General features: G+C 38.1%; 1 pseudogene; it reads left to right on the top strand.

Moving 5' to 3' along the window:
• The first annotated feature begins 8,076 nt into the window (after window positions 1–8,076).
• Window positions 8,077–8,726, top strand: LOC149990698 (high mobility group protein B1 pseudogene; annotated as a pseudogene).
• The last annotated feature ends 215 nt before the right edge of the window (window positions 8,727–8,941 follow it).

Genomic DNA, 8,941 nt, shown 5'->3' with positions numbered 1-8,941 from the left:
AGGTTGCTAATTCAATTCCTGATCAGGGCACATGTCACATGCCTGGATTGTGGGAGATTTCAACCCTGACTGGTGGGCTTGGTTGGGCATCGTTCTACAAAGTGAAAGGTTACCTGTTTGATTCCCAAGTAGGAATCAATGTTTCTCCCTCACATTTATGGTTCTCTCCTTCTCTTTCTCCCTCCTTTGCCCTCTCTCTAAAAATAAATAAATATATATTTTTTTTTAATCAGGAGATTTCAGATATAATTTGAGGTATTTTATTCCCTTGGGAAACTGCCCACAAGGCAAACCAGTACACTGGCAGGCAATAGACATTCAAATAAAAATAAAGTCTAGAGAGCTGTTGGAGGCTGGGGGTTGGAGGAATCCTCAGAGAAAGCAAGACCTCTGCTGAGTGGCAAGTGTGGTAGTTCATTTTGTATAGCTAGTGTTTTAGAAGCCTAGAAGCAGGAGCCATTAGTTCTGCTTGGGGGGAATCTAGGAAGATTTTCCAGAAAAGGTGATATTTCAGCTAAGTCTTTTTCTTTTTTTGAAGATTTCAATTTTTGTTTCAATTTTAAAAAATGTATTGATGAGAGAGAGAGAGAGAATTTTGTAGTTCCACTTATTTATGTATTCATTGGCTGATTCTTGTATGTGCGCTGACTGGAAATGGAACCGACAACCTTTGGTTCACAGACCAGTGCTCAATCCACTGAGCCACACCAGCCGGGGATAAAGAGTATTTCTAATTACTTAAAAAAAAAAAAAAAAAAGAGCCTACTTTTTAGTGTTTATACTTCCATATGATGGCAAACAGTTACCAGAGATAGTTACTACTCTAGCTTGTTGCACATGATTTGACCTACAGCTTTAGATGTAAAACATGCATTTCAATGTAATTGGGAGAGAGTTCCTTCTCTAATTTGCCCATTGGACATAAATGGTTCACTCCTGGAAAGGAAATTATTTCTTCATATGCTTTTGATTAAATAAAAATACTGATACTTTATGTTTGACACTTATATTGTGGAGGTACTTCTGGAACATTCATTTTTCAAAATTGTTTTGTATTACTCTTCCACATCTCATCCAGTTGATGAGAAAATCATGCAGGCAAAAAGACAGGGTGGAGGTAGGGAACCCAGCATTGTATGAGCAGAGGCTATAAGAATGTGAAATCTAGGAGACCTTGGCATTTGTCAAGTCAGTCCTCCTTAAACTTGACCTTTCGTATTTCATTTGAAATTTCAAGCCTGTGAAAGACTGTCAGAGGCTAGAATATTAGCAGTAGTAATGGTGCTATTAAGTAGTAAAGCACCAACCTTGCTACTTCTACTCAGGATTTTACCTGAGAACAAGGGCTCCTTAGGTATCAGGCACATTGTGGTGCAAGATTGTAGAGAAGAACCAGTGGCATGTGGCACTGAATATTGTATTTTATATTCATTCTCTACGTTGTTTGGAAACACAGACAAGCTATCTGGTGTCAGCTTCAATCTCACGGGGCTCCAAGGGGCTGAAGGGCACCCTCCCCAACTCTGGCTATGAACATTATGAAACCTGTTTCTCCTCTGTGATGATCAGGATACTGAGCTTCAAAATCAAAGCCCAGTTAAAAAAGAAAAAAAAACAACAATGTTTTAAGTGAGATAAGAAAGTTCTTTATGAAAGTTCTTTATGAAGTACCAACTTAGCCCGATAGGTTTTTGGACTTGCACTTCAAACCTGAGAAGTCACAATGAATTCCTTTTTCCTTTTTTCTCCTCCTCCTCTTCTTTTTATTCTTCTTTTTCCATAGCACCATCATCTCTGCCTTTATGTGAAGAGACAATGTGCATTTTTAAGAAGACACAGCAGGGAACAGGCATTTTTATTCCAAAGAGATACCACAGATAAAGAGTTGAAGAGAGTCAGGGTCAGACATAGTTTGACATTTGTCATTTTCTAACCACTGATGGGTGATGTCTACGGAACTGCTGCTGTTACTGCTACTATAACAATAAAGCATTTAAATGATCAAGAAAGCTATTAAACCTGGACTGACATGCCAAGCATCTAGCTGAATCCAGGCTGCATACACAACACAGAGAGCATGGCCTTTCCCATGTCCCTCTCTGATGACATATACAAGCTTCCCTTACCCAGACTGACTTTTCCATAATTCTGACATTTTCCTAATTCTCAGAGTACACAGCACTGTATTCCAGCATACACAAGTCTTGTCGGGGAGGAGGGAGGCTGCATAAAGTTGGTAGAAATGAGAAAGAGGCTCTTCCCTGCTCTTCCGCTCCCATTACCGCCAGGAGAACCCTGCCTTCCTTTCCTTAACTTCTTAGGGTCATGGGAAGTAGGCAGCTCAAAAATATATCAAGAAAAAATTTTTGTAAGTCAATATTTTTATTTTAAATAATCTAATTTCTGTGACTCCTAACTTTATTTCCTTTAAAAGTATGGATTCATATGAGTTTGTCTATCTTTAATAAATATGTACAAATAATATGATTTTGAAAATTTGCTGGTTTTAGTCAATATTTTAGTTACTATGAATAAAGGATTTTGAGAAAACTTTCTGGAGTGCTTGTTCTATATTTTGATGCAGGTGGTAATTACATGAGTATATACATATGTAAATATTCATCAGGTTATATACTTCAGATCTATGCACTTTATTGTATGCATGTTATAACAAAAAGGGGGGGTACAACAAAACATGACCACAATTTCTTTTTCAGTGGATAGGTTTAGGGGTAGAGTATATACACACACAATGTATCAGTATGTGTATATACATATAAACACATATGTATATAATTTGAAGACTTTTCTATATTTTACAGTAAACATATGTGACTTTTACAGTCTCAAAAATAATACATATTTTTTAAAGATTTTATTTATTTTTAGAGTGGGAGAGAGAGGGAGAAAGAGAAGAAGAGAAGCATCAATGTGTGGTTGCCTCTTGCATGCCCCCAACTGGGGACCTAGCCCACAACCCAGGCATGTGCCCTGACTAGAAATCAAACCAGTGACCCTTTGATTCACAGGCCAGTGCTCAATCCACTGAGCCACACCTGCCAGGGCTCAAAAATAATACATATTTTTAAATGAACATCACTATCCTGCTGGAGAGAAACTCCCATTTTTCTCACTTGCTTTTTTTTTCCTCCCTAATGTTCCTTATTTTTAATTATATCATATCTCAGCTAATTAAACAAAGGTCTTTTTTCTTCTTGCATGATTCTCAAACATTTACCAAGCGTCTACTCTATAAATTCATCATTCTGGGGCTCTCAGGTGGCATGGGGATGGGTGATGATTAGAAGGCTATGCTGAATTATCAAGGCCTGACCAGGATGCTCAGAAGCTAGAAGAGCTGGAAGCATGAATGCAGCCAAGTCCTAGACTGAGATCTGAGGTGGAGAATAAGAAGGGACTGTATATACACAAGCACCAAAGTACCCAACTGGTGGCATTACCAACTACACAGCCAAAAATGGAAAACCAAATGAAGACTACATAAATGCAAAACTTTGTTGGAAACTAGCGAGGAGAGTCAAGGGTAAGAGCTACAAATTATGTTGAAGGGCATGGTCCATCTTTGTTAATTGGGAGAATCTGGGTGCCTGGATGTTAGACCATGCAAATGTAATAGGGTGACATTGTCATCTACTCTGAACTGAATACTGTCAGTGTAGCACTTTTAAGGCCCAATAATTGCTTTTTGTTGTTGTTATTGTTGTTTGCTTCTTTCAGGCTGCAGCCCTATCCTAGATAAATAGCTACTATTTATTGGGCTCTTCTTATCTATACACCCTGCCTGAAAATATTATCACCTTTTGAGCACTTGTTATATGTTGATCTTTGCAGCAATCCCATGAGATAGGTTCTTAAGTTATTTCCATTTCACAGATGAAGAAATAGAAGCTCAGAGAGATTAAGTCACATGCCCAGGGGCACCCAGATGATCAGTGGCAGAGCTGAGAGTTGTGCCCAATGCTGACCCTAAAGCCCATGCTCTTGATCACCATGCTTGCCATACAAGGCTATTTGCATCCCAGTGAGACCCTGTTTTATGTTGGGGCAGCCAGCAGTCAGTCATGGCTTAGATCCATCAGCTAAGATGCTAAAATGCTTTCTTTCCTTCTTTTTTGAATTGAGTTGAAATTCACATAAAATTAACCATTTTAAAGTGAGAGATTGAGTGGCATTTGGTGCATTCACAATGTTGTACAACTACCACCTCTAATTAGATCCAAAACTTTTCATCACCCCAAAAAGAAACTCTACACGCATTAAGCAATAACCTCCCATTTTCCTTTTGCCAGCCCATGGTAACCTCTATTCTATTTTGTATCTGTATAGATTTGCCTATTTTATACATTTCATATAAGTGAAATCATACAATATTGTTCCTTTTGCATCTGGTTCATTTCACTTAGCATAATATTTTTGAGGGTCACCCATGTTGAAGCCTGTATCAGTACTTCGTTTCTTTTCATGGCTGAATAATATTCCATTGTATGAATATACAGATTTTGTTTATCAATTTATCAGTTGATAGACATTTGCATTGTTTCCATGTTTTGCATGCCAAGGAATTTATCCTATGGAAATAACAAAGGACATGCATAGATAAGTAGTTATAAGGATCTTCATTGTGCATATATACCAGAATTTGTTAATTCATTTATCCTCTGATAGATATTTGGGCTTTTCCCACCTTTTAGCTGTCCTATAAAGCTATTGAATAATGCTGCTATGAACATGCATGCACATGTAATTGAGTACCAGTTTCCAATTCTTTTGGATATTGACATATTTTTTTATCATGGATGTGTCCAGGTATTATAAAAGAAGTATCTGAATGCTTATCCTCTGTGGGAGAGTAATTGAATAGTCTGTCTTTGGCAGACCCTGGAAAATGGCATGGTGAGACGTCATTGCCTATGAATCCAGAGATCTCTGAGTCCTAACTCTGCCACTTACCAGTATCTTTTATTTTAATCCTCACCCAAGGATATGTTAATTGATTTGAGAGAGAGTGGGGAAGGAGGAGGAGGAGGAGGAGGATAGAGGTAATGATGTGAGAAACTATGATTGGTGCCCCAACTGGAGATGGAACCCACACCTAGACATGTGCCCTGACTGGGAATTCACCCTGACACCTTTTGGTTTATGGGATGACGTTCCAACCAGCTGAGCCACACGGTCCAGGGCGTTACCAGTGTCTTAACTCCAATTTTCTTATGTTTGGTATTTGAGATCTGGAGTTCTTTCCAACCCTGACATTTGATTTTTAACCCAGACAAGATCCTGACCCTCCAGACACAATTTTACTTGGGCATACATGACTTGAAAGAGACAATCAATGACTCAACAGCATGTCTGTGAAATGCTAGTAATTAATCTTACAGGTGTTTGGAGAAATAAGTTTTCCTTTGAGTCTACTTTCCCATTCAATATGAGGAAGCCATTTTGAAATTTTCAAATTTCTTACTGTAACAGCTGCTGCTGCTGCCACTAATTTAGGTGTCTTGGGCACTGATCATGTGAGATATTACCCACACGGACCAAGTACAAAAATGTGAAAACAGAAATATAATAAAGGTTGAAGTGCTGAGCTGTCAGCAATGCCCAATTCTGGCTGCAAAAATCTAGCCTTTTACAAGGAAACCAGGAACAGCTGACCACAGTCCTCCCCCAATGTGGGGAATGGCCACTTCCCTAATTTGAAGAAAGAGCAAATCAGGCTAGAGGAAGCAAAAGATCTGATCAGTGAGCTGGAGGACAATGTAGAAAAAGATTACCAGACAGTGCAACAAAATGAAAAAAAAAAAAAAAACAACTGAAAAAGAATGAAGAGGTTTTAAGAGAGTTGAAGGATAACATGAAACATAATGATATCCATAGGAATGTCAGAAGGAGAAGAAGAGGAGCAAGGGATTGAAAACCTGTTTGAAATAATAATGACAGAACTTCCCTAACTTGATGAGAGAAAACGTCACGCAAGTCCAGGAATCACAGAGGGGACTAAAGAAGATGAACCCAAACAGGCCCACTCCAAGACACATCATAATTAAAATGGCAAAACCAAAAGACAAAGAGAGAATCCTAAAAGGAGCAAGAGAGAAATAGCTAATAACATACAAAGGGAGCAGCTCCGTTAAGGCTCTCAACTGATTTCTCAACAGAAACACTACAAGCCAGAAGGGAATGGCAAAAATATTCTAAGCGATGAAAAACAAAGGCCTATAACCAAGACTACTCTACTCAGCAAGGCTCTTATTCAAAATGAAGGTGAAATAAGGAGTTTCCCAGACAAAAGAAGGCTAAAAGAATACATCTCCACCAAACCAGCATTGCAAGAGATGCTAACGGGTCTGCTTTAAGAAGATGAAGAAACAGAAAGAGACAGAAAGGAACACAGGTACAAAGTGGAAAAATGACAGTGATTAAGTACCTATCAATAATAACTTTAAATGTAAGCAGATTAAATGCACCAATCAAAAGACATAGAGTAGCTGAATGGATTAAAAAGCATGACCCACATATATGCTGTCTACAAGAGACTCACCTCAGAACAAAAGATTTACACAGACTGAAAGTGAAGGGATGGAAAAAATATTTCAAGCAAACGGGTATGAAAAAAGGCAGGTGTAGCAATACTTATATCAGACAAAAGATATTTCACAGCAAAGACCATAAAAAGAGACAAAGAAGGACATGTCATAATACTTAAGAGAACAATCCATCAAGAAGATACAACCCTTGTAAATAGATATGCACCCAACATAAGGGCACCCAAATATATAAGGAAAATCTTGAAGGACTTCATGAGGGATATTGACAGCAACACACTCATAGTAGTAGATTTTAACACCCCATTGTCAACAATGGACATATCTTTGAAACAAACAACCATCAAGGATATTGAGGCATTGAACAACACTCTATATCAAATGGTCTTAATTGATATACATAGAACTTTTCACTTCAAAGAAGCAAAACATACATTCTTTTCAAGTACTACACATAGAATATTTTCAAAGATAAACTACATGGTAGGACACAAAACAAACCTCAACAAATTCAAGAAAATTGAAATTATATCAAGCATCTTCTCAGATCACAATGCCTTGAAACTGGAAATAATCTGCAAGGAAAAAACTCAAAAACATTCAAATTCATGGAGAATGAATAACATGCTATTAAATAATGAATGGGTTAACAATGACATCAAGGAAGAAATCAAAAGTTTCTGGAAACAAATGATAATGAACACACAGCAGCCCAAAACCTATAGGACACAGAGAAAGCAGTCCTGAGAGGAGAGTTTATAGCAATACAGGCCTACCTTAAAAGGATAGAAAAATCTAAAATAAAAAAAAAATCAAACCCTACAGCTACAAAAACCATAGGAACAACAACAGACAAAGCCCAGAGCAAGTAGAAGTAAGGAAATCATCAAGATCAGAGCAGAATTAAATGACATAGAGACTAAACAAACATACAAAAGATCAATAAAATCAGGAGCTGGTTCTCGAAAAAGATACACAAAATTGACAAGACTTTAACCAGGCTCATCAAGAAAAAGAGAGAAGACCCAAATAAACAAAATTAGAAGTGAAAGAGTAGAACTCAAAACCAATACCACAGAAATACAAAGGATTGTAAGAAACTGCTATAAAAAACTGTATGACAATGAATTTGACACTTAGATAAAATGGACAAATTTCTGGAAAAATATAGTCTTCCAAAACTGAATCAAGAAGAAGCAGAAAGCCTGAATAGACCAATAACAACTAGTGATATTGAAGCCCTAATCAAAAAACTCCCAGCACACAAAAACCCAGGACTGGATTGCTTCACAGATGAATTTTACAAAACATTTAGGGAAGAACTAACTCATATCCTTCTCAAACTATTCCAAAAAATCCAAGAAGAGGGAAGACTCCCAAACTCTTTCTATGAAGCCAGTATTACCCCAATTCCAAAACCAGGTCAAGTACATTGAGCTCCATAGAGACAGCGCTGGGGCAAATGCGAGCCGGACGGACACTGGGTGACTCTGTGCTCACTGAGGAAAAGTAATCAAACACGGGCAAAGGAGATCCTAAAAAGCCGAGAGGCAAAATGTCATCATATGCTTTCTTTGTGCAAACTTGCCGGGAGGAGCACAAGAAGCACCCATATGCTTCAGTCAACTTCTCAGAGTTTTCTAAGAAGTGTTCAGAGAGGTGGAAGACCATGTCTGCTAAAGAGAAAGGAAAATTTGAAGACATTGCAAAGGTGGACAAGGCCCGTTATGGAAGAGAAATGAAAACTTATATTCCTCCTAAAGGGGAAACAAAAGAGAAGTTCAAAGATCCCAATGCACCCAAGAGGCCTCCTTTGGCCTTTTTCTTGTTTTGTTCTGAGTGTCACCCAAAAATCAAAGGAGAGCATCCTGGCCTATCCATTGGTGATGTTGCAAAGAAGCTGGGAGAGATGTGGAATAACACTGCTGCAGAAGACAAGCAGAGTTATGAAAAGAAGGCTGCTAAGCTGAAGGAGAAATATGAAAAGGATATTGCTGCATACCGAGCTAAAGGAAAGCCTGATGCTGCAAAAGGGGAGTAGTCAAGGCTGAAAAAAGCAAGAAAAAGAAGGAAGAGGACGAAGATGAAGAGGATGAGGAGGATGAGGAAGAGGAGGAATATGAAGAAGATGAAGATGAAGAAGAAGATGATGATGATGACTAAGTTGGTTCTAGCGCGGCTTTCTTTTTTTCTTGTCTATAAAACATTTAAGCCCCCCTGTACAGAACTCACTCCTTTTAAAGAAAAAAATTGAATTGTAAGTCTGTGTAAGATTTGTTGTTAAACTGTACAGTGTCTTTTTTTGTATAGTTAACACACTACCGAATGTGTCTTTAGATAGCCCTGCCCTGGTGGTATTTTCAATAGCCACTAACCTT

This window comes from Furipterus horrens, unplaced genomic scaffold (genome assembly GCF_987537825.1).
Source record: "Furipterus horrens unplaced genomic scaffold, mFurHor1.1.pri manual_scaffold_17, whole genome shotgun sequence".
Classification (NCBI taxonomy): Eukaryota; Metazoa; Chordata; class Mammalia; order Chiroptera; family Furipteridae; genus Furipterus; species Furipterus horrens.
The sequence above is the reverse complement of the archived record's forward strand: the minus strand, read 5'-3'. Positions and strand labels throughout refer to the sequence as shown.